Below are 26,810 nucleotides of genomic sequence, written 5' to 3' on the forward strand. Positions count from 1 at the left end.
TACATACGTTTGAAGACATGTTGGTAATGCGACCACTTTCACAAGTAATTGATTAGGTGTGAGCCAGTACATCACTTATTTTACAGTTCCGCTCATTAAAAGGCAAATAAATTGATCTCGTATTCGTTGACTGGTTCTCGTCAACGCGATGCAGTACGGCCTCTTCCAATTCGGGCGGGAAGCGTCTCCTTGGAGAACATCAGTTATGCCTGCTGAAAGGGAAGGTTCTCTTTCTCGAAGCCGTTGCGTAATTGTGGCGAAAAGTGTATGCAGTGGCGTCGGACACTGTGAAGGACAATTTTGAGAAAGGCGACGAGCAACTTCAAAAAAATGGCTCTGAGCACTATGGGACTCAACTGCTGAGGTCATTAGTCCCCTAGAACTTAGAACTAGTTAAACCTAACTAACCTAAGGACATCACAAACATCCACGCCCGAGGCAGGATTCGAACCTGCGACCGTAGCGGTCTTGCGGTTCCAGACTGCAGCGCCTTTAACCGCACGGCCACTTCCGCCGGCGACGAGCAACTCTTCCATTACCATAAGCATCGCCATTCAAAAGGACTATGTCAGTGTAGTCCGCAAACATGTACTCAGCGTTGTTGCTCTAACACTCACAAACACGTGAATGAGGCTCAGACCAGGTCAGAGAGGTAGAGTACACGTCTAATGACATAATCCGATCCGACGGTACCACCCCTGCTTCATACCTACCGAGCAAACATGTTTTGAAGGTTACCAGAGAGAATAGTAGGGGAAAATGGCATGTCTTACTTTTGTCAAGGAGTGGTGTGGTCTTTCCAGTTCTGAGGAGTAGTCATGACGCGGTAAGCTAGTGCTGAAATGCTTCCCTGTATGCCTGCCTGTACACTTCGATCGAGGTAATATGTTTCAGAGCCTACATATTCGCTGTGAGTGCTATTCCTAATACTTGCGCCAGCTACTTGAGGATCATTATTCATTTCCTGAAATATTGTTACGTGGAAGATGAAACATCTTCGACAGTCGCCATCTTGGTATCCATATCATTGTTATCAGGTTAAGTTTTCAGGGAGGTGGTAAATTAATCTCCACCCCTTTTAAATGCACTTTGTGAATATAAGAAGTAAATCTTGCGAAAAACCTTTGCTAACTTATCTTTGGTTCATGCTTGTAACTGTCTCGTTGTTGGTGACAATACCTAAAATACGCCAGACGTTCTCATGTTCATGTAATGAAGTAATTTGTGCGGTTTTGAGTTTCAGTATAACCTTAAATCGACCTCTTAAATTGTTTAATCCCGATACAGAGAGTCTTTAGACTTGGGAGTAAGGCTGATCTAACACTACTGACACACACTGCATTGTAGCATGGTCAGTTAGCAGCACTTTGTACATATATTTTGAGTTTTGGCAAGCAGCTACACTAATTTCAAGCACACATTAATTTCAAGCGCACATACAGCACAGTGCTTTCTTAGACGTACCCACAGCTCAGCGATTTATTTCAGAAATTTTGCCGGAGTAGGGTAGCGTTTCAAGTAAGGATCAACTTTAAGGCTAAGACGAATTATTGCGTGTTGTAGTTAGGGAAAAGTCATCGTTTGACATTTTTCTATGTAATTCCGAAGTTGCATTTGTAACGATACACAGGTTTGCCACGTAACAATGAACAGTTTCAAATGTTGATTGTTGACGTGGAAGTTGTTGAGGGTATCACTGATATTTATTTCTCATGTTCGAGGATTAATCATTGCAACCAGCTTATTCTGTGTGTTTGAAACATTGTGGAATTAGAGAAGCACCATGAAGCATTACACAGAGAGGAGCATAAAACTAAAGATTACACACGGCTATAATAAATACGTTCACACCAATGAACTTCAAACAAGAAGCATTCCAAGAAGAAGTTTAACCGCAAGAGGGTTTTCAAGAGGAAAACAGACACCACATGATAACACGGCATTGTGCTACCCACACTGACAAGTACAGGCCTCACTTTGGAGAGATAGTGATATACACTTACTTGTTACTTCGTTAGTGAAGCTAATCTTATAACATATTTTCGTAATTACACTACCATATATCATCATGTATACAGACTTAGCCCCCCCCCCCCCATGAACCATGGACCTTGCCGTTGGTGGGGAGGCTTGCGTGCCTCAGCGGTACAGATAGCCGTACCGTAGGTGCAACCACAACGGAGGGGTATCTGTTGAGAGGCCAGACAAAAGTGTGGTTCCTGAAGAGGAGCAGCAGCCTTTTCAGTAGTTGCAAGGGCAACAGTCTGGATGATTGACTAATCTGGCCTTGTAACAATAACCAAAACGGCCTTGCTGTGCTGGTACTGCGAACGGCTGAAAGCAAGGGGAAACTACGGCCGTAATTTTTCACGAGGGCATGCAGCTTTACTGTATGATTAAATGATGATTGCGTCCTCTTGGGTAAAATATTCCGGAGGTAAAATAGTCCCCCATTCGGATCTCCGGGCGGGGACTACTCAAGAGGATGTCGTTATCAGGAGAAAGAAAACTGGCGTTCTACGGATCGGAGCGTGGAATGTCAGGTCCCTTAATTGGGCAGGTAGGTTAGAAAATTTGAAAAGGGAAATGGATAGGTTAAAGTTAGATATAGTGGGAATTAGTGAAGTTCGGTGGCAGGAGGAACAAGACTTTTGGTCAGATGATTACAGGGTTATAAATACAAAATCAAATAGGGGTAATGCAGGAGTAGGTTTAATAATGAATAGGAAAATAGGAACGCGGGTAAGCTACTACAAACAGCTTAGTGAACGCATTGTTGTGGCCAAGATAGATACTAAGCCCACACCTACTACAGTAGTACAAGTTTATATGCCAACTAGCTCTGCAGATGACGAAGAAATTGAAGAAATGTATGATGAAATAAAAGAAATTATTCAGATAGTGAAGGGAGACGAAAATTTAATAGTCATGGGTGACTGGAATTCGAGTGTAGGAAAAGGGAGAGAAGGAAACGTAGTAGGTGAATATGGATTGGGGCTAAGAAATGAAAGAGGAAGCCGCCTGGTAGAATTTTGCACAGAGCACAACTTAATCATAGCTAACACTTGGTTTAAGAATCATGAAAGAAGGTTGTATACATGGAAGAACCCTGGAGATACTAAAAGGTATCAGATAGATTATATAATGGTAAGACAGAGATTTAGGAACCAGGTTTTAAATTGTAAGACATTTCCCGGGGCAGATGTGGACTCTGACCACAATCTATTGGTTATGACCTGTAGATTAAAACTGAAGAAACTGCAAAAAGGTGGGAATTTAAGGAGATGGGACCTGGATAAACTGAAAGAACCAGAGGTTGTACAGAGTTTCAGGGAGAGCATAAGGGAACAATTGACAGGAATGGGGGAAAGAAATACAGTAGAAGAAGAATGGGTAGCTTTGAGGGATGAAGTAGTGAAGGCAGCAGAGGCATTGTTATTCTTGCATTCGTAAGTTATGAGTTCCGCTAGCTATGAGTATGACAAACCTTTTGTGCTGTTTCTCCATTTTAAAAGGATAATATTCTGGAGCTTGTAGAACTGCAGATGTGAAGATGGATTGTACTGTTTCCAAAACTGATGATCTTGCGACCTCATACTCCAAATTAGCTAGGTGTCTAGCAAATTTATTGAAAAAAAATAATGATATTGTCCATAGATATAATAATGTATTAATCACGTGTTCCTGAAGAAATAAACTATGAAAGAATTTAGATGAGGATGTTAAATGTCGCATGCATTACCTTATATCAATATTAGCGAGCTGTCTATCAATGATGACTAGTTGATATTTTACCAGAAGATATCTGCTTTTAAATAGTGTTAATTAGCTGTCCATCAAATTATCTTCACACAAACAGGAGCTCCAAAGATCTGATCATGTTCTACAAAGTGACTAATGTAAGTAAGGCAAAGTCCTCACTGATGGTCCATCGTCGCTCAGCTAAAATGATACGGACAAAAACTTGAAATTTGAAAACGGTATTGATCTTATACATTAGGCATCGTTTAAGAAGGGATTTTTCGAAATTCCACCCCTAATCATGTGAAATAAAGGATGAATGGTTTTTTTAATCAATATGTCACCATTAAGGCAATTTTGAAGCTAGGTCTACAGAAACTGGTATGTGGTTTCCCGGTCATTTACTTCTACAGCCATATTATGCAAACCACTAAGCAGCGCATGGCAGAGGGTACTTCCCATTGTACAAGTTACCAGGGTATCTTCTTGTTCCATTAATGTATGGAGCGTGGGAAGCATGACTTTGAACTCCTACGAACACGAAATAATTCACCTAATCTTGCCCTCACGATCGCTGCAACAGCGATACATAGGAGCTGCAGCATATTAAATCCAGTTCCTGAAATTCTGTAAGTATGCATTTCTAATACCGCCGAAGGTCTACCAGTTCAGTTGTTTCAGCATCTCTGTGACACTTTCCTAGAGGTCAAACAAACCTGTGCCCATTCGTGCGGCCCTTCTTTGTATACATTCAATATCCCCTGTAATCCCATTTGGTAAGAGTACACACACTAGAATATTCTAGGATTGGTCCCAGGAATAGTATGTTAGTAATTTCCTTTGTAGACTGATTGCATTTCTCTAGTATTCTACCAGTAAATGGAAGTATGCGATCTATTTTACCTATGACTGAGCCTATGTTCCATTTCATATTCCTACAAAGTGTTACACTCAAATATTTGTATGAGTTAACCGATTCCAGCTGTGCCTGATTGATTCAGTGTAGTCTGGGGACGAGTCAGAAATAAAGAAATAAGTAATGCTCGAGTAACATGTGAAAATCATATGAAAATTTGTCTAATGGTTTTGGTGAAGCGTGTTCTAACAGACAGACAGACACGACAGTTTCACAGGATTCTAAGCGTGAGCTGTGTACACGGTTCATTTCGTGTGGCGACAGATGGTATTACCTTCGCATGCATAAACACTACATAGCGCGTCGTTTCCAATTATCCAACCATATAACAATGCTTTCGTTACAAGAAAGAGGAGACAATAAATAAAAGTGATTTGTCATGGCTCGTGATGCGACGTCCTTCAGATAATTTAGAATTATTACAGTCAGTTATAATTGCATTTACTCATTAATGGCGGGCTGTTAAAGTAGGTACGAGCATATGGAATAAATGTTAAAAAAGACGAAATTCCTCCAGCTGTATTAAGATGTTGGTTTTATTGGCAACTAGTTTCGATATTGTTACAACATCATCTTCAGGTCCATACTTCTTGACAGTAACCGTATGTGTCTAACACTAGTAGTCAGTGGTGAGATAGGCGTGTTCCATGCGGAGGGCAGGTAGTAACTCTAACATGGAATGCGGTCCCAGATATGTGACTGGTTCGAAGACTTCTTAAACAATAGAAACCAGTATGTTGTCCTCGACGGTGCGTGTTCATCAGAGACAAGGGTTTCGTCAGGAGTGACCCAAGAAAGTGTCATAGGACCGCTGTTGTTTTCTACACACACACACACACACACACACACACACACACACACACATATATATATATATATATATATATATATATATATATATATATATATATATATATATATATATACAAAAAAAATTGGCAGACATTGTGATCATCGAACTGAGATTGTTTACTGATGATGCCGCGGTGTCGAAGTCGAGTGATTGTAGAAAGATACAAGACGACTTAGACAAAATTTCCAGCTGGTGTGATGAATGGCAGCCAACCCCAAATGTGGAAAGATGGATGTTAATACGGATTAGTAGGAAGATCGAACCAGTAATGCTCGGATGTAGTATTATTAGTGTCCTGCTCGACACTATCAAGTGGTTTAAATACCAGCGTGGAACATTGTAAAGCGATAAAGACTGAACGAGCTGGCAGAGATGGCAAGCGATCGGCTTCGGTTTATTGGAAGAATTTTAGGAAAGAGTGGTTCACGTGTAACTCCGCATATAGGACGCTGGTGCGACCTATTCATGAGTACTGCTCGAGTGTTTCGGATCCGTACCAGGTCGGATTGAAGGGAGACATCAAAGTAATTCAGAGGCGGGCCATTAGATTTGTTACCTGCAGGTTCGAACAACACGTAAGCGTTAGTGAGATTCTGCGGGAACACAAGTGGGAATTCATGGAGGGAAGGCGGTGTTCTCTCCAAGAAGCGATAATGAGAAAGATTAAAAAAAATAAATAAAACAGCATTGAAGCTGGCTACCGATCGATCTATTGCCGCCAACATCGGTAATACTGTCGTTTTACGTTAATGACGCATGCTTTGTTGATTTGTTGTTATCTTTGGAATTTTCAAGCTGCTAGGTTAACTTCGTTATCGCTGCCGTGCTGTTAATCATGGCTGCTCCGCTGTCTATTTGCACCAAAGAAGAGCAACCTTCAGTGATCCGTTTTTCATTCAAAAATTCATCAACGACTTTCGGTATAGTATGGGAACAGTGTTCTGTCACAACGGAGTGTCTACTAACGGATTCAAAAACCCCGCAGTTGTCGCACAAGTGTTACGTACGATGAAGGAACCGGACGACCGTTTACGGCACAAATGAAGAAACCATTGAGCGTTCACGTGAAATGATTCTCTTGGACAGGCGATTAACTATTCACGAAGTGGCATATCGTCTGTAAATAAGTCACGGTTCTGCCTGCGGAATCATCCACAACAGACTTGGGTTTCATAAAGTTGTGCAGATGGGTCCCAAAACAACTGACACAGTTGCATAAACAAACGCGCTTGGCCAACTACAAAAAACATTTCGACCGCTATGGAAACGAAGGGGACAACTTCTTAGACAGGATTATTATTGGTGACGAAACATGAATCCATCATTACGAGCCGGAGAGTAAACGGTAGAGTATGGAATGGAAACATCCAAATTCGCCGTTCAAGAGAAAGTTCAAGACCCAACCGTCCGCAGGAAAACTAATGCTTACGGTTTTTTGGGACGCACGAGGTCCAGCACTGGAACATTTTAGGGAAAGGGGCACAACAATAAACATTGTACGTTACATTGAGATGCTTACTGCACGGCTAAATCTTGCAATTCCAAGTAAACGTGGAGGATTGCTGTCAAAACGTATTGAGTTGTTGCACGACTGTACCAGTCCGCATACTGCTACCCACACTGCTGAAACGCTCCAGAAACTCAAATTTGAAGTACTGGATCATCCTTCATATAGTCCCGATCCTGTTCCTTCTATCACTTGATTGGTCCGCTCTAACAGGCATTAAGGGGCCGTCGATTTGCCTCGGACGAAGCAGTGAAACAAGCTGTGCATTCCTGGTTTGCAGCTTAACCGAGAACCTTCTTTAATGAGGGTATCAGGGAGCCTGTACAACAATGGACCAAGTGCGACGAAACGCAAGGAGACTATGTCGAAAAATGATGTTCTTATAAGTTTCCTAATTGATTACAATAAAATTTTTGAACTACTTTGCGGATAATGATTGACTTACCCTCGTACATTGCACGTAAGGACTACGAAGATAGGAGAAAATTGCGCGCATACAGAGGTATATAGGCAGTCGTTTTTCCCTCGTTCTGTTTGCGAGTGGAACAGGAAAAGAAATGACAAGTAGTGGTACAGGATACCCTCCACCACGCACCAGACGGTAGATGTAGTAACAGCAGCCAGTTTCAGATGAATAGGAGTTGCCACAATCACAAGAACAAGAGACAAAAGCAAATTACATGAAGAAATTCTCTCACGTTCTAGCGCTGAAAGTATTGCTCTGGGTTGTATTGCGAAGTTTTTAATAATGATGGTGGCAGAAATAAAGCTTAAAGGTAAATGAAACTCTTACTTCTCTAGCCGCTCATTCTGTAAATACGTATTCGCAATGACATTTCCTATATTTTACAGCTCAACTGCTAGTAGACGTTCATATATACTTGTCTAACACAAATAATATGAAGATGATGAAGAATAAGTTAATGAATAAATTAACCCATGGGTTATGAATAGAGCTCACAGTTTTACATAATTACAGTAATACTCGGCGTGCGTTGGTGATAGTAGGGACATTTAAGCTCTAGCTTAAGCTTGTTGGAGAAGAGTTGTCCTGCGTATAACGTCTGGTGGACGGCAAGCAGGATGTCGTTAAGTCACGAATACCTGCAGACACTTGCAAGAGTAGCAGGCTTCCCGCTGCGAACTAGCAGGTTTGTTATTGTAAGGCTGCTTTCCTGACAACTCGGGAAAGCAGCCAGACACTCGAGGCAATCCGCTGTTGAAAACTGAGCAAGTGCTGGGAACTGCCATGGCATGGAACATGTGAGAAGAACTGGGAGTTCTGGAACCACACGCCAGCAGCCACAAGATGTCAAATTTTGATCCTGCTAATGTTTATCATCAATTAGTGATACAATCTCTTTCGCTGAACGGGCCAATCCTTGATGTCCAGTGCTTGGTGTAAGGTACCCCTTCTCTTCAAGGGACATTTTATTTCCATATTTTCCAGTCTTACAGTTTTGTTTCGCGTCTGCAGAACGCGTACAGTCTGGATTAAAGATTTCAGTTACGGGGTTGCCAGAAGGAGCTGGTGGACCAAACGGCATTGCCGGTGAAAGATGGTGGGAGGCGCTGTGGCTAGACATGAGAACGTCCGTTAGTCAGCATGGAGGTACCTAGGCCTACGACAGACTGGCAGCCGCGGGTACACCACGAATTTAGGCCTGAGCTCGCTCGCGCGCTCAACTCAGCAGACAAACTACGTATGTACACCCGTTAATTCATAACTATGTGTGCACGTACAATCGAGAATTGCATCTTCTACTGGAATCCGATATTATGGAGCCTGACTGTTACTATCCAGCCGGCCGAAGTGGCCGTGCGGTTAAAGGCGCTGAAGTCTGGAACCGCAAGACCGCTACGGTCGCAGGTTCGAATCCTGCCTCGGGCATGGATGTTTGTGATGTCCTTAGGTTGGTTAGGTTTAACTAGTTCTAAGTTCTAGGGGACTAATGACCTCAGCAGTTGAGTCCCATAGTGCTCAGAGCCATTTTTTTTTTTGTTACTATCCCTACAATGATCGCAAGTTCACAGGCCTACTTATAATTTGTTGCGGCTGTACTGGGTACAATAAAATTAAAAGCATGCCAAAATGATTATCAGTGGCATAAGGCACCATTGCTTGTATCAAATGAGGACTCTTAAGCAGCAGCGACTAAATGCTCTAAACGAGCCGTTATACCATTTATATCGCGTATTGATCTTAAATTAAATTTTGTTGTAGTATTGTTAATCAGTAAAACTTCGTTCCAATAGAAAATGCAGTTCTCGTTAGTACGTACACGCCCAGCTGCGAAGAAACAGGTTTAGAAACGCATTTTGCCTGCCGAGCTGAGCGAGCGAGCGAGTTCAGGCCTACCTTCATGACGAATGCACCGCGGCCTGTCTTTCTCGTGGACCTCGTGAGGTACTGTACGTAGAGATAGCACAGTTCTTCTGGCGTGAAGCAAGTAAGGTTGCTTAACAAATATTTGCTAATAAAAGTCGATTTTCCCACGACAGGCACTAGGAGAAGCCTACAGGTCATAAGTACTTTCTTAAAACACTATTACAACGCCATAAATCGATCATTTCAAATAAATACTCGTAAATGAATAATGTTTAAGCTGACGAAAATGTACGAACGGATATAAAATATCACGAGTGTAAGTACGAGGTACAGGCTGCGCTCCATATTTGCCAGTCACTGATAGGATGCCTTCTGATCTATTTATGTAGTATGGAAGTAGTTACTTTTCAATCAATCATTATTAGTTGTGTCGACATTATCAGTTTATGATGTCCAAGAACGGACTGTTTTAAACTCTGCAAGACTCGAATGGAAAAGCACGGCCAGTCATTCTCTACGCCTCTTATATTACCTTCTGTGGACTCACTGGCTAAACTGACACAAATGGTGGTTGTAAGGAGGGTAGGACGTCAAACGGGTCGACTTGAAGCAGGAGAGGCACCACAGCACATTTTAAATTTCACTGTCTATACTTTTACAAATAAATTCAGAAAACTTTGTGAGTATGGCCAGGAGAAGTTCAGGATTCACACTCATAGAAGTGGAAGTTCCAAAAATAAAAAAATAAATTTTTTACATGTGAAATTTCATCATTTTTTCACTTACTATTGGCTGCATATATTGCTAAAGGTACACTTTTCTTCATAAGTAAGAGAGATCTTTCGATGAATTTTGCGCAGCGTACAAACCATACTTACCGTTGTGTGAAGCTCCAGAATTTACTTAATTTATGAAAAAAATAATGAGCCGTTACATTTTAAACTTTACGTTTAGAAAAACTCATATTTTATAGTTAATTATCTCGATTTTTACCACAGTTTTCAATAGATTTGGAAAATTGTAGAGTTTCGCTTTAAGGAGTTTGTGTTTAATAAGAGTACCACGTTTTAAAGTAATAGGCTACTTATTTTGGATGATACATGTACCTAAGTACAGAAATTTGTGTTTTGCGGAAAATGGCCGTTAAGGTTTCTGCTTGTGTTTGGCATTTCTGCTTGTATTTTGCATTCTTTTAGAACCGTCCAGCACCATAAACAAGTTCTTTTTCGTTCTCTAAATCAGTTTTCTTCCTTTTCACATTCTTATTATGCACTCTTCTTGATCTTATCACCTCACAAATTGTATATTTGTTCTCACTATACGCTCTCCGCCTATCGCATACAAAGCTTTGATGCAGTTGACTCCGGGCTTAGTTCCCATTTTTTTCTAAAACATACTTTCTGCTTTGCACACCATCGTTAAAACATGAAACTGCATCATAAACACCATTAGCAAGTGCCTTTATTCCCAAAAAAATGGTTTTTGGCTATCTTTCCCAAACATGTTGTTTAAAAATTTCATTTGTGTTCTGAGTACCGCCATGAAGACATTTCTTCAATAAGTTTTCATTTGCAAGGTCCCTAAATATAGGTTTGATGGCTTCATTATAGCAGTTGGTAGAGAATTCCTGTGATGATATTCTTCACCATCAGCAAGTGATCTTTTGTAGCTTCACAATGATTCAGTTCCTTGTGGGCACAAATTGTGAATAGGGCTATTGCCTGTGGACATTTAGGGGATTATAAGGACCAAACTGCTTCCCTCATATTTTTCAAGTCCCCTGTGTTCCACAAAACAACGAAAATCGTTTCGAAATTCACAACACCACAGTGCAAGCCCTTCAAAACAGAGAACAAACAAAATCAGCGATCAAAACAATGCACGTCAATAGCAGCAGAGAATGTATCGATATCTTTAGTCCTTTCTTTCACGTATGGCAATCTCTGGCGCAAATATAAACACTCGAATTCTACAGAGGGAAATACACTTACTTATGAGGGGAGAATGCTGTACAAAGGGGTATGGCGCTGCATCTTGGTAGACTTTAGACGAAATAACGTGCCTTGTAACCTCTCAAATATATATGTTTTATACAGCAAACTATTCAGGAAGATGTACACTATAAAATAGGCATATTTTTGAAATATCGTATTTTTAAAAAATTTTCACGTGCTACCCTTCTTAAGCATTCGACTCCTCGGACATCTGCCTCAAAACATCGCGATAACACTGCTGCAACGAGACAATTATCGCGGGCAATAGCCTCTGACAGCGCATTCACTGGAACGCCATGTCGGCCGCCGAGGCGTGCGGTAGCTGGGGGGAGGGGATTAAGACTTGCGGTCAGCCAGCGTGGAAAACGGACCGGACCCTCGCCTCAAAGCCACTAAGCGCGCCAGATGAAAGCGCCAGACTGTCATCTCGCCGCCACCCAACCAAGAGGTCGACGACTCACACCGATCTCACACCTGTTGCATACGCTTCCACTGGAGAAGTGAGTCTGTCGGGTTTTAAGGTGGTCCATTTCCCCTCCTACCTGTCAGTTACTGAGTCCTGTCTATGCCTTCTCACATCAGCCCTAATACATGTGATTGTATGAACTGTATGACTCTTTTTTTTTAAATCTCAGTATAACAGTTCCACCCAACTCCCTCATTTATTTGTTAGATATATTCCAATCTCCGTCTTCTCCAACTTCTTTCGCCGTCTATATCTCGCTCAAGTAGCATGGAGGTTATTGCCCGCTGTATAACACATATGCTATCTTCGATCCCGTCTTATTATCAGCGTTTATCATATGTTGTTTTCTTCGACGATTTTTCGTAGGATGTCCTCATTCCTCACCTTTTCAGTACATTCAATTTTCAAAATTCATTTTTAGCACCGTATTTCAAACGCTTCGATTCTCTTCTGTTCCGGTTTACCTACAGTCCATAACTCACCACTGGACGTCAATCGTACATTCCCAGAAATTACTTAACCAGATGAAGATTTATGTTTGTTACGAGTAGATTTCTTTTGGATAGTCTGCTTTTATGTCCGTCTAGCTTCCTCCCTCTCCTGTTATTCAACTTCCAATGTAACAGAACTCCTTTACTTCGTTTACCTCGTCACCACCAATTTTGATAAAGGTTTCTTGCTGTTCTCATTTTTCATACTTTTCATTACGTTTAACTTTTTCCAATTTACTCTCAATCCATATTAGGTACTAGACTTGATATCATGCAACAGATCCTGTGATTCGCCGGCCGCAGTGGCCGTGCGGTTCTAGGCACTACAGTCTGGAACCGAGCTACCGCTACGGTCGCAGGTCCGAATCCTGCCTCGGACATGGATGTGTGTGATGTCCTTAGGTTAGTTAGGTTTAATTAGTTCTAAGTTCTAGGCGACTGATGACCTCAGAAGTTAAGTCGCATAGTGCTCAAAGCCATTTGAACCAGATCCTGTGATTCTTCTTCCCATTATTTAGCAATGTCATCAGTGATTCTTCTTGATGGCCTTCAACACTGAATTTTAATCCCACTCTCAAAACTTTCATTTATTTCCATCGTTGCTTCTTCGATGCATAGGGTGAACAATAGAGGCGATCGACTGCCTTACACTCTTTTTAATCCGATCACGTCGGTCTGTGTCTCCCAGTCTTACTGTTCGCTCTCGGTTCTTGTAGATATATTACCCCTCTTTCCCAATTTCTTCCTCCTAATTTTCTCAGAATTTCAAACCTTGCACCAGGTTACGTCGTCGAACGTTCTTTCCAGGTCGACCAATCCTATGAACGTGTCTTCATTTTCCTTCAGTCTTCCTCCCATTATCAACCGCAATATCATATATGTCTCTCTGGTGCATTTACCTTTCCTAAAGCCAAACCGATCCTCAGTTTGCTTTTCCGTTCTCCTGCATATTATTCTTATCTGCCGGTTAAATGCAAGAGCTTTTAAAGTGACTGTCTTTACTATCTTTGGAACTCTGTGGATGACATTTCTTTCGAATGTCTTATGGTACATCACCAGTCTCATACTTTCTACACATAAAATTGAATAGTCAGTTGGTTATCACTATCCCCTTTGTTTTTGGGCTTCTAATAGAAGGATGTCTGTACCTTTTGTCTTATTTGATCTCAGGACTCTTTTAAATTCTGCCTCTAATACTATATACTCCATCTTTTCTCCATCAACTCCAATTTCTTCTTCTATCACGTTATCAGACAATTTCTTTCACTCATGAGGTCTTCAATATATTTTTTTCCACCTATCCGTTCTCTCCTCTGCCCTCAGAAGTGGAATTCCTGTTGCACTCTTAATGTTACCAACCTTACTTTTAATACCACTGATAATTGTTTGACTTTTTTCTATGCTGAATCAACCCTTCCAATGATCATTTCTTTTTCGATTTCACCACATTTTTCCTGCAGCCATTTCGTCTTGGCTGCCATGCATTTGCTATTTATTTAATTTCTAAAAGAATTACATTGCTGTGTAGTGTCTTTCCCCGAACATTTTCGTGCTTCCTTCCTTCATCGATCAGCTTCGGCTCATGTAAAATGTCTAAATGTTCACGACTATGTTGTCAGCTTTGATGTATTTTATCGTTACAAAATTTTACACATGTCACTACAGTTATATGTTTTTACATAGTTTATCTTTATGATATATGAAATTACACAATACGAGAGCTTTGAATAAGTAATGCAACATAGTTTTTTTCCTGAAAGCATGTTTGTTTTATTCAGCACTCCAATACACCATATTATTCCCCACTCTCTTCGCTACAAAACTCTATTTTTCAACATAATCTCCGTTGAACGCGACAGCCTTTCGCCACCTCATTGGGACGCTCTGTATGCCCACATAGTTCCACTCTACTGGTAGACATCGGAGCCAACGTCTTGCTGCATCAGCAACTTCCTCAACATCCACGTACCGCTTCCTGCTGAGTGCGTACTTCATTGGGCCAAACAGATGGATGTCGGAAGGTTCGAGATACAGACTGCAGGTTTGATGAGGAAGAACAGCCCAGTGAAGTTTTGTGTGGACAAACTTGAGGAAGGTGTTGAGTTGTCATGGATAAGGAGAAGTTTTCATTTCCTAAAAAAAAAAACAAAAAAAAAAAACAACTCCGTCCGAACTGGTCTTGAGAGGCCTAACGGTACCGACCGGCCACCGTGTCACGTGTCATCCTGAGCTCATAGGCGTCACTGGATGCGAATAGGGACGAGCATGTGGTCAGCAAATATCTCTCCCGGCCATATGTCAGTTTACGAGACCGGAGCCGCTACTTCTCAGTCAAGTAGCTCCTTAGTTTGTCTCACAAGGGATGACTGCATCCCCTTGCCAACAGTGCTCGGCAGACCGGAAGGTCACCCACCCAAGTGATATCCCAGACCGATAGTGCTTCGGTGATCTGACGGGAACCGTTGTTACCACTGCCGCAAGGCCTTAGGCTCAGTTTCCTATAGGTTGCAAAGTACGCTTCAGAGTTGATCGTTCCACAGTGAAGGAGGACATCAAACAGAATAGCCCCTTCACAATCCCAGAGGACTATCGACATGTCTATACTGGCCGAGGTTGTGGCTCTGAGTATTTACTTCAGAGGGGGGGGGGGTAATGTGGCTGCACTCTATGTACTGCTGTTTTACTTCTAGTTCGAGGACATGAACCTGTGTTTTGTCATCTGTGACTATGTTCGATGAAAAAACTGTGACGATCAGCTTCCTAACGGTCAACCAATTCTGCACAGACGTTATTTCGCTTTTCTTTATGGTCTTCTGTTAGGCGGTGATGAAATCACCACAAATGGCGGACGAGTATCAGCACTACCAAAGAGACGTCCAGCTCTGCAGCGAGGTGCTGGTTGTCATCCGTCGATCACCTCGATTGAGAGCGTCCACACGTTCTAACGTTTAAGTAATCACAGCTGTGCGCGGCTGACCAGCACTCGGGAGTTTGGGAAGGCTAGCGCGACCTTGTTGCGATGATGATAGACGTCTCACCTAGCGACTCACCGTGCTTTCGTTCACTGCCAGCTCTCGTAGACATTCTACCAGTGTCTATGCATATCTGCGAATCTCTGGTTTTCTGCCAATAGAAACTCAGTAACAGCTCTCTGCTTGGGACGCATCTCCGTTGCAGGCGTCATTTTGAAGCCTACGTATGGCGCCGCCACCTTACAGAACTTCAGGGAACTATAGGAGCTGAAGCGGGAATATTCCACAACGTGACATAACAGTTCCACATTTTTCCAGCCGATCATGTACGAGGAAAACAATTTGTTCATTACTTGTTGAATGCCCCTCGTATTCATAGTAGTGACTTCTATCGATTCACAACTCGACAGTGCACGTACCAAGAAAATGTCGCCAAATAGTACTTCTTAAGTGACCACAATATTTGTGTTTATGATTACTCCTGCTCATCGAAATTTTCATCTAAGTCAACCATTTTGACCCACCGCCCACAGTTGTGCCTCTGTTAGTAATAACATTTTCTAACCACCCACTTGTTCCACAGTAACAGTGATTTAGAAAGTAGTGAAACAAGTTTTTAAAATTTATAAAACACATTTACAGCTAGTTAAACCATATAAAATACTTTACGTCAAAATTTTATGAAAACCAAACGAAAATGTTTTTTAATACCCATACCACCTACCGCCCACGAAGAAAGTTTGAACACCAATTGATTTGCACTGATCTAAATGAATATCTTGGATTACGATGGATAAGGCTTTCATTATTAATGGAGACACAAAAAGCAAAAAGCAAGATAGGGTGCCCTATGAAGTCCCAATTTCAGCAATGTGATTTGCAGTGATGTGCAAAGAATGAAGCAGTCCGATCGTCTAGGAAAGCAGTTTTACTGATGCAGATGCGAAAGATTTCAGACTCAGCACGTTATTTTTTCATGATATACTCTCCGCTGTGTTTCCTGCTTTACATGCCATGGTGCAAACTTCAAGCTCAGCTCAATGTACCCCATAGCATAATTCTACCCTCACCAGGTTACATCAGTGGAGCAGTGCATGTTTCGTGCAACCATTCACCTGGATGACGGCGTGTGAGGACCCACACAGACCTGGTGTAACAAGAGATGCGATTTATTCAACAGACGACACGTTTGTATAGATCCGCAGTAAAAACTCAGTGGTGCTGTGCCCACTGCAATCGTATCTGACGATATCGTCGGGTCAGCACTGGAACACGTAGTGACCGTGTGAGATGCCGGCCGGGGTGACCGAGTGGTTCTTGCCGCTACAGTCTGGAACCGCGCGACCTCTACGGTCGCAGATTCGAATCCTGCCTCGGGCATGAATGTGTGTGATGTCCTTAGGTTAGTTAGGTTTAAGTAGTTCTAAGTTCTAGGGGACTGATGACCCCAGAAGTTGAGTCCCATAGTGCTCAAAGCCATTTAAACCATTTTATGTTGAGCTCCATGTTCAACAATGGCCTCTGATCGGTGTGCTCCGAAACACTTGTGCCTGCTCCAGGATCATACTCTGTTATCAGATCGGCTACTCATCGCTGCCTATCTTGGATTACACAGTGGGGGATCCTCCGATCTCTACATTTTGTGATGAGACGTTGTCGTCCAACACTATACTGCTTACTCGTTATTTCACTATCCTTCTACCACTTTCCATAGGTGCTCACGACAGTAGCACACCAACAGGCGACCAGCTTCGCCGTTTCAGAGGTTTTAGTCTTCAACCGCAGCTCCACAACAATGTCCCCTTTGTCAAAGCCTCTTATATCAGTGGATTTTCGGATTTGTGTCCTCCATCTTTCCAATAATGTCTGCCCATTCGTCTGTCTTACGCTTACATTGTTTACTAACTGGATAACGTGCCCTCAACACCACGAGGCATTCAGACACTCGGTGGGGTCATAGCGTTTTGGCTTATCAGTGTGCGGATAGCCGCTGCTATAACATTACAGGCATGAGGAACTATCACTGCCAACTTCATTGTCGGCAAACTCCACGGAGAAGAGCTCTCAAAATCACTACTGACTTCCTGCAAAAGGTTGGAACACACAAATCATTCAACAGTAGTCATTTTGTGGATGCTCGTATTAAAACGCTGTGGTCTGAGAGAACTAAAGACGAAAACGTTCTTGTAGTGTTTTCGGATGCTGGGACCTATGTCCTGAAAACGGTGAGTACCCTACGCTTATTATATCCGCATTTACTTCAAATGGTTCAAACGGCTCTGAGCACTATGCGACTTCTGAGGTCATCAGTCGCCTAGAACTTAGAACTAATTAAACCTAAGTAACCTAAGGACATCACACACATCCATGCCCGAGCCAGGATTCTAACCTGCGACCGTAGCGGTCGCTCGGCTCCAGACTGTAGCGTCTAGAACCGCACTGCCAGTCCGGCCGGCCCGCATTTACTCCAGTTCACATGTCGGGACGGCGCACTGCAACGTCTCGCCGACGAAGTGCACGACGGCTAACGGGAAATGATTAAAATAATTTAATATAGAAACAAAATGTTTCTGAAAGCCCCTAATGGTGTGTCGTTCAATAGAAAACTGTGTTGTCATATGGGCATGTCCTAGCTGGGGTCTGGTACATGGAGTGAAGTTGTCGGTTTTTGTAAATAATTCTTTCAAGCTTAAAAGTCTGTGATTCATTTCCTTGTGAATCTTCAGTTTCAGAACAAGCAGCAGAAAGTGCTTTCACTGAATCTAAAATCGAAAAGTCTCTGGCGTACGTCCATAGTAATTTCTGTTTCCCTGACAGCAGTGTTAAAGAATTGGAACCCATCGGGTTGCCTTTGCAGAAGCCGTTAGAAATTGTTGAGGAACTTAAATACGAGTGACGTTAGAGGCTGTTCGGCTTTTGCACTACCTGTGATATCCTCACAAGCTTGATCGTACATCTCTCCAAGAATATTTCGTCACATATGCACCATCAGTGTACTGTGACATCATGAGATCATTTTCCTCCTTCAAATACATCCTTTCCGATCGCGACAATGAGTCACTGAAGAAAATTTAGGTAAATACCTCCGACTTCATCGCCCGTCAGACTGAAAGGTGAGGAGCGATACACTAGTAATATCACTGAAGATCAAAATTTCAGTAAGTAGATGTGAACGAAAATTCTTTAACTACCACGGTGTAGATTTGAAAATAAAAATTTAAGCACTCTGAAATAGATCTCCTTAATGTAATCTCCGATGCTTTAAATGCATATTAAGATAACATAGTACGCTATAGAATAATTCAGAAGTTGATTTCAGTTGAAATTAATGTTCTATGTTGAATATTAATAAAACATTCTCATGATTGTTCTTCAATACATGTTACCCATTTTCGTTACATAGATACGTACATATTTTGCGTGTTGATGTTACATAAAAACCGAATGCTAGTAATGACAGTGGATCCGTAATCGTGGAGATTAGGTTTCGAATCACTGCCCGCTCATTCTGGTTTAGGCTCTCTGCATTATATTTAAGGCAAAATATTTGATCAGGTGAACATCCGCAACTGAGAAGCGTATTAAAAGAATAAATATCCTTTTCGGTTACAAGTGGCAAACGTCCTTGCCGCAGTGGTATCACCGGTTCCCGTCAGATCACCGAAGTTAAGCGCTGTCGGGCTGGGCTAGCACTTGGCTGGGTGACCATCCGGTCTACCGAGCGCTGTTGGTAAGCGGAGTGCACTCGGCGCATATGAGGCAAACTGAGGAGCTACTTGACTGAGATGTCGCGGCCCCGGTCTCGGAGACTGACATACAGCCGGGAGAGCGGTGTGCTGACCACATGCCCCTCCACATCCGCATCCAGTGACGCCTATGACCTGAGGATGACACGGCGACTGGTCGGTACCGTAGGGCCTTCATAGTCTGTTCGGGAGGAGTTAAATTTTTTTTCGGTTGCAAGTATTTTTCTTAATTTATTCTACGACTGGTTTCGAAGCTTTAAGTTTCATCATCTTCAAGTGCCACTAAATAATAATGAGAACATAAATGTGTGGCGGTCGAGCCAGTCATTCATGCGCTAACACACTCAGGTCAAATAAACGCACAGGAGCGCAGGGTCAGCAACCACAGCGCTCGGCTTCACAGCGCGTAGTAGTGGCTATCCTATTCTCCCAAGCTTCTGTTTGACGGGGGTGTTTTGAATGACTGGCCCGACCGCCACACATTTACGTTCTCATAATTATTTCGTGGCAGGTTCGAAACCGGTAGTGAAATAAAGGAAGAAAATTACGTGCAACTGAAGTGGATTTTTATTCTGTACATTTATCTACATCTACGTATATACTCCGATAGCCACCAAGCGGTGTGTGGTGGAGGGCACAATTCGCGCCAAAGTCATAATCCCCCCCTTCCCCCACCGCCCCTCTGTTCCACTCGCGGACCTCGCGAGGGAAAAACGACTGTCTGAACGCCTCATTACGAGCTCTCATTTCCCTTATCTTTGAATCGTGATCATTGCGCGATTTGAAAGTTGGTGGTAATAATATATGCTCTACATCCTAGTCGAGGATCGGATTTCGGAATTTCGTGAGCAGCCCCTTCTGTTTAGAGCGTCGTCTATCTGCCAGTGTGTCCCACTTCAAACTTTCTATGAGATCTGTAACGCTCTCGAGATGGTTAAATATACCAGTCACAAATCTTGCTGCTCTTCTTTGGACCTTCTCAATCTCTTAAATCAGACCCGACTGGTAAGGGTCCCATACAGACGAACAATACTCCAAGACTGGACGAAACAAACGTATTGTAAGGTATTTCCTTTGTTGAAGGACTGCATCGCTTCAGGATTCTACCAATAAACCACAATCTAGAGTTCGCCTTACCCGTTACTTTTGTAATCTGATCATTCTATTTGAGATCATTTCGAATAGTCACACCCAGATACTTGACGGACGTTACCGCTTCCAAAGACTGGGCATTTATTTTGTACTCGTACATTAATGGGGATTTTCGACTTGTTATACGCTGTAGGTTACACTTACTAATATTGAGAGATAACTGCCAGTCATTACAACACGCATTTATTTTCTGCAGATCCTCAAATTGATTGAAGACGAATTATTTATAGCTGTGCCTGCGTATCTCTCCTCTCTCTTACTTCTCTAATCCAAACATATGCTCCACACCTGGTAACCTTAACTTTGTTTTCAAATTTTTTTATCCATTTGTCAAAGAATGTGTAGCTCAAGATGGCTTCAAACAATTCGCGTAACTACGACTCATTCCGATTTGATACAGGTGATGTGACATTGCGTTTATTCTTTATGTGATAATGGTGAGGACCATCATCCTTATCTGCGATAACTGTAACTAAGGACACTGTGGAAGGCATTGCACATGCTATCGGGCTTCAGTTGCTGTAGCGTATGCTGTGCGTTCTTCTAGACGTAATCTGGGGCGACAGAGGTTACTGACGCCCCACATTCAAATTGGTGGCGATGTGAGTCACACTACACATTCGCTATGTGAATCAAAGTATACACTCAAAAGTCGCGTATGGCCTTACAGCTGTCAGCTAAGCACTTATGATCGTTCTATGAAGCGGTTTATTTATGTGGGATATTGAAGTTGACCCTAGAGAATGTTGACCCTGGAAACCCGATATCTAATCTCCAACGTGCTGTGACCACTGCGTCTTGCACCGATTAGTACCTCAAGTTCAGTCGATTAACGGGCGTGACATGTTTACTATACATCTCTCTGTAACAAACTGTCCAGACATTGTATCTACATTCACACTTTACATCGGAACATCCGGGCAGCACAACCTCAAATGCACAACCCTTCCCATGACTTTCTGCCAGTAGACCTAACCGCAGCATTACGTAAAGAATCAGAGGAGAATTCTTATCGTAATCTCCAACGGCTTCTCCCGCAAGGCGAAGGAAGGCTCTACGCTCTAGAGAGTGCGTTACACTTCGAAACCCACGCGCGAGGTGCAGGGAAGTGGAGAGGGGTGCTGAGCATAGCGTATATAAACCACGGAGGAACGCCTCGGCAGCATCAGTCATTGCCTGCTCGCAGTCTACCATCTCCAGCAGCGGCAATGAGGATCCTGGTAAGCACCCAGCTGTCCCGTACTCCTGTTTCCATTTTGTAATTCGTTCCCGGGCTACTTTGTGCGATCATTTGTATCTGTGGTATTCTCATGGTATTTTTCTGCACGACAATGGCCTGCCACACTGACTGCAGTTAGGAGGGTTAAAATACGCTTTCATTCTGGATTCTTCACTTCTGCACGGTTTCGGTTGTGTTGTCATTTTCAAGAGATTGTAGTAAAACCCCCTAAACAGACATTTTTGGGTACAGTAGTGATTTGGCGATATAGTTAATTCTGAAAATTTGTTTTGGCTAGAGATTCCATTGTAACTAATATCATCTGGTAATTGCGGTAATTCTAAAATCAGTATGCTGTGCCAATAATATCATGTACCTTCAGCCATAGCTGTCATCGTTTCAGAGTGATAACACAATATCCACTACAGTGTAATTGTCGTGGATTTCACTCGCGTAATCGAAGATAATTACAGCGCGAACTGGGAATAGTTCAAAGAAATCATCCGTCGTAAACATCCAACGAGATTGTCTGCTGAAGGTATTACGCTCATAGAAGTCCAAGGTGCTTCAAAAAAGTATAGAGCTCCCATGTCCCTTCCTCTCTCGCGGCTTATCATTCGGACGAAAAATGGCGATCATACGTGTATAACATTTGCGTCTATGTACGTACATATGTGTTGTGTGAGTGTGTGTGTTGGTGCGCGCGCGCGCGCGCGTGTGTGTGTGTGTGTGTGTGTGTGTGTGTGTGTGTGTGTGTGTGTGTGTGTGTGCGTATGTGTGTGTGAGTGTGCGTGCGAGTGTGAGTGTTTTCCATAGTGAGATTACAGTAACCAAGTAACATCAATTAAATAATCACAATAATCAAGTAATATAGAATTAATAGTCAGATCTACTTACGGAAATATTTTATTTTCTTAAACATTTACTACCGATTTTTACATCCCAGGTCGCGGTCTTTGAAACCAAGTGTTACAGATTCCAAAAGACTAAATATTGATGAAATCGGAAGTCGTATACAGGTAGTTATGTGTCTTACCAAAAGCAGTGTTAGTCATCAAGTCAGTCTAATAGTGTTACCTATTGCGCAACTTCTTTGTGAAGTCTGACAGTACACTGTGTATGTTTTCGAAATAAAATGGAAACAAGGGGTATGTATTGACAAAATGAGAACATTTATCTTTATAGACACCGAGTCAGGTGGACTCTTATTCAGGAAGATCGCAGTTCGAATCCCTCTTTGGTGAACCAGACTTAGATTTCCATCGGTTTCCATAAAAGGATAAGGCAAATGCTAGGCTGGATCTTCGAGAAAAACACGCCCTGCTTTTTCACCGTCCTTCCCGAATCCGGGCTTGTGCTCCAGCTCTAATGACCTCGTCGTCGACGGGACATTAAACCCTAATATCCTCCTCGACAATTTTTCTACCTGAAGAAACAACTGTTCCTCAAACTTGACTTCTGCTTTTGGTAACTTCAAAATACTTTTCCCAGAAATATCATCTTCTTCAGCTGTAGAGTTCGATTACATAGTCGTGAATACCACGTTTTAGGTACCCACTTTTCGTAATAATACTTTCTATTTCATTTTTCCTCCCGTTTCTTTCTTTTTCAGCTTTTCTATTCCTGGAGCGTGTAACATAACAGCATATTTGATTGCATTGCTTTACTTCAATTTATACCAGTTCTGAATTGCATCATTTGAAAGAGAACGTTTTATTTGCCTTTTGTTGCACTTATCGCATTCGTGTTTCAATATCTCTCCCGTCCTTTCTGCCTAACTACTATTCTCGAAGCCTTACAGATGATGTCCTATTGCAAAACTAGAATTATGTTGTTAATTAGTTATCTAATAAATACACTGACAGGATCTTAAGCAATCAGACGCTAAATGGGTAATTGATATTAACCCTTTGGTGCATGATTTTCACTACATTGTATAGCTTTAGTAGTCACTTCTGTGGCGTTCTCAGTCATTCCTGAGTCTGCAAATACTTGCAGGGCACAACATCAGTAGGGAGTGCCCACTGCACTGAACTGTCCGTATTTTCAGCCTCAGGGCTGATTGAAAACCCCAAAGAACTGACCATTAACGGCTGTCCAGAATAGTAGACGATATGCGCCACAGCGTTACCTGGGAACTCGGTTAACAGATTTCACTTGAGAGAAATGAGCTATTTCCGCTGTGCGGTCTATCCATTGGAGTGGCACAAATCATTTGAAGACAATGATTATTCATAATCTCATTATTCTGCGTTGCTGGTTTACATTTGGCAAGTAGCAAAAAAGAAAAAAGGAAAAGAAAAAAAAGCATCAGTGGTACTATCCAAACACCAAACGGCTACAGAAATGATACTGACAAGTAAACTAATTCCTAGATCAGCCTCAGTAGAATGCTAAATGTCGGCCAGCTGCTCTTTAGTCTTGTCTATGGAATCGATACGGTATCGAACTACGTCTCGTAGTGATATTCGAAAACTGAACCCCTTTCTGAGTTTCCTAAGAAGGCTGTATAAATCTTCAGCCCAGGAAAAGTACATTATATTTTCAGCAAACGGACACACATCCAATGTACTGCAATCAGACGCGCTGAAAAATCAGCTACCGCGGAAGGTAAACGGTAGCTGCACTGGAAATGCACAATACATCACTTAACTTTCTTTAACGATTACTGGGAATATGTATCCTGCTATTTTCCTAATGTGTAAGCTATTATATATTTGACTTGTCTTCTGGTTCCACAGTTATACATGAGATTTTAACACTCACATGAAGTAGTTCAAGAAAATAGAACAGAGACTCTCACTATATGAGTAACCAAAACATTACAAAGTTACGCTGGCAGTGCTTGACTTTAATGTGTCTTCCAGGTGTGCGTGTTGCTGTTCGGACTGGCTCTGGCCGAGGAGAAGCAAGTGGAAAAGCGTGGGTTGATTGGCTCCCTGGGTAGCTATGGCGGCGGTGGGTACGGATCGACTATCGACCACGGCATCGGCGCCAGCAGCTACAGCAGCGGCGGGATCAGTGGTGGATACGGGGGTGGCTACGCTGGTGGTTATGGAGGTGGCTTTGGAGGCGGCTATGGAGGCGGCTATGGAGGCGGCATCGCCTCTGCTGTTGGAGGCGCTCGTGTCACCAACATCGCCATCACCAAGCAGGTCCCCGTCCCGTACCCAGTACCAGTGCAGCGTACTGTCCCAGTACCAGTCAGGGTTCCTGTCACAGTGCCAGTCAACAGGCCAGTACCAGTGCCCGTCCCACAGCCGTACCCTGTCCCCGTGCAGAGGCCAGTCCCAGTACCCGTGAGTGTCCCTAGCCCTGTCCCCGTACCAGTACCACAGCCTGTTGTCGTCAACCAGCCGGTACCTGTCGTCGTGGGAGGCGGAGCTGGTGTCGGCGGAGGTCTCGGAGGCGGTTACGGCGGCGGCATTGGTGGAGGCTACGGTGGAGGCTATGGTGGAGGCTATGGTGGTGCCATCGGCGGTGGCTACGGTGGTGGCTACGCTGGGGGTATCTCTGGAGGCTATGGAGGCTACGGGAAATACAGCCACTAACATCAGCAGCTGACCCCAACATCTCAAACGAAACACGACACCAGAGATTCATTCCTTATGCTTTACATATTTATGTATAGCAGAAAATAAATGAGATGCACGAAATACATTCTGTTTAAATTACTTTTGTCTTTAGTGAAACAAACCCTGTTGAAAGAAGTATTCGGTTTCGCGTGTTAGGCCATGTGTTCCACCTTTAAAAATCAGTACATTCATTGTCCCTGGATGGTGAGCTGCAGTTCTGTGTTGGTAACTGTGTGTTGGTAACCATGCCAGGACACAGAAATAAGTATTCAACTGTACTGATAAACCTCACTACACTGATTCTCCAGTATTTTACCCTATGTCTGAGTGATTTCTATTGGAGATAAACTGAGACGCAGTTGTATGTGTTTTACCAAATGCGATGCACACTATGGAACTATATGTCAGTTCACGAAGCACCAGAACTTGGAGGAAAAATGTCACCAATAAATGTAGTCTTTTTATGAGGTGACAGTTTATAGGTTATAATATAAAACATCAATATGTAAGCCTAGTGACGGAGACATAGGAGGTTTTATTCTTACGAGGAGCATTAGTTTTATAGAATCGAGAGCTTTAAGCGCATGTAACGATGTCAGGAATTTCCTACACTTCGCCATCACACTTTGCTCTCTAGAATGTTTGGCTCTGCCTACACTGCCATGCAGTGGGCTTTGTCGGTGTAATTTTGTCATACCCATTAAGCGAAAGAGTACCTCCCCACAACATACCTCATTCTCATGGACAAAGTATTTCTGGATGCTATATTTACCGACCGTCACGACTACAGTTCAAGAGTAGTTCACAATATACAGATGTTCAAATGGATTGAGGCACGTATTTCATGACCCTTCATTAGACTTTTGTGTTACCACTTTCACAGACGTTATTACTAATTTACCATGTTGGTTCAGAAATTCAGGATTAATTTACGGTAAGTTTGAATGTGTTGCCTTTAAACAAAAACTAGCACTGGAATTCTGTAAAACACTCGCGGACTTCTTGTCGCCTCAGTTCAGAGCGGAACCTCGAGGTTTCGACGATTACCTCTTCTCTTGTAGCGAGAGGTCATTCCATCCACCGCTAAGAGTATATCCGCTGTCACAGTTGAAGTTCATTTCACACGGGCTTAACTCTACAGCCAGTTTCATTACAAAATCACAGTGTGTAGGAGCCTGGGACAAAACTTTTGTTCCGTCAGAAATATTTTGTATTTGATTGTCACACTGTGATAAGCAACTCCAGCTTTCTCCAGTTCTCAATTTTTTTCTCTGCGGTTTATTAATAATCGAGATCAACACTGTGATAAATAATCAAAAATCTAAACGATGAGTAGTATCATTCAAGGCTTTCACTTGAAATAACAGGCGTAGGAAGTAAAAACTACTAAACCATGCCGCAATTGGAGTTTATGACAACTTCTTCTAGCCTTTCCAGCACGTTAAAGAAGACATATCCATAGCATGGAAAGCATTTCCCGATGGTTGTTTCTAATCAATAAAATCGCTTGTAGAGTCCTTTCAGTGCAAGAGCAGATAAAAAGCTCTTATTAAACAATTAATTCAGTGGAAAATAAGCCCAGCCTCACTACAATACAAACAGAAAATGCTGAAGACGCTGGAAATCTGCATGAGCACGCTTTTCTGCCGTGTGTAGTTTTTCGCAGACTCTGATAAAGTGGTAATTGTTCGAACGGTCCTTCCATTCTCTTTATTTGAACAAAAATCGCTAGTTGCAAATTCGGTAAAGATTGAGAGTTCGGTGCACAACGCAGACTTCTCTCACCTAGCAGCGCATGCATGATCTCTGCAGTTCTATTCTGAAATAAGAAAGAGCAGTCCAGTTTTTA

The 26,810-nt window shown here is 42.5% G+C and overlaps 1 protein-coding gene and 1 pseudogene across 1 annotated transcript in view; both read left to right on the plus strand.

Annotated features, from left to right (window-relative positions):
* The window catches only part of LOC126235514 (uncharacterized), a 177,834-nt gene that overhangs the window by 70,911 nt on the left and 80,113 nt on the right, over nucleotides 1-26,810 (plus strand). The gene's annotated exons all lie outside the window — the stretch shown is intronic.
* LOC126238142 (5S ribosomal RNA) lies at nucleotides 18,885-19,002 on the plus strand (annotated as a pseudogene).

Source organism: Schistocerca nitens, chromosome 2 (genome assembly GCF_023898315.1).
Source record: "Schistocerca nitens isolate TAMUIC-IGC-003100 chromosome 2, iqSchNite1.1, whole genome shotgun sequence".
Classification (NCBI taxonomy): domain Eukaryota; kingdom Metazoa; phylum Arthropoda; class Insecta; order Orthoptera; family Acrididae; genus Schistocerca; species Schistocerca nitens.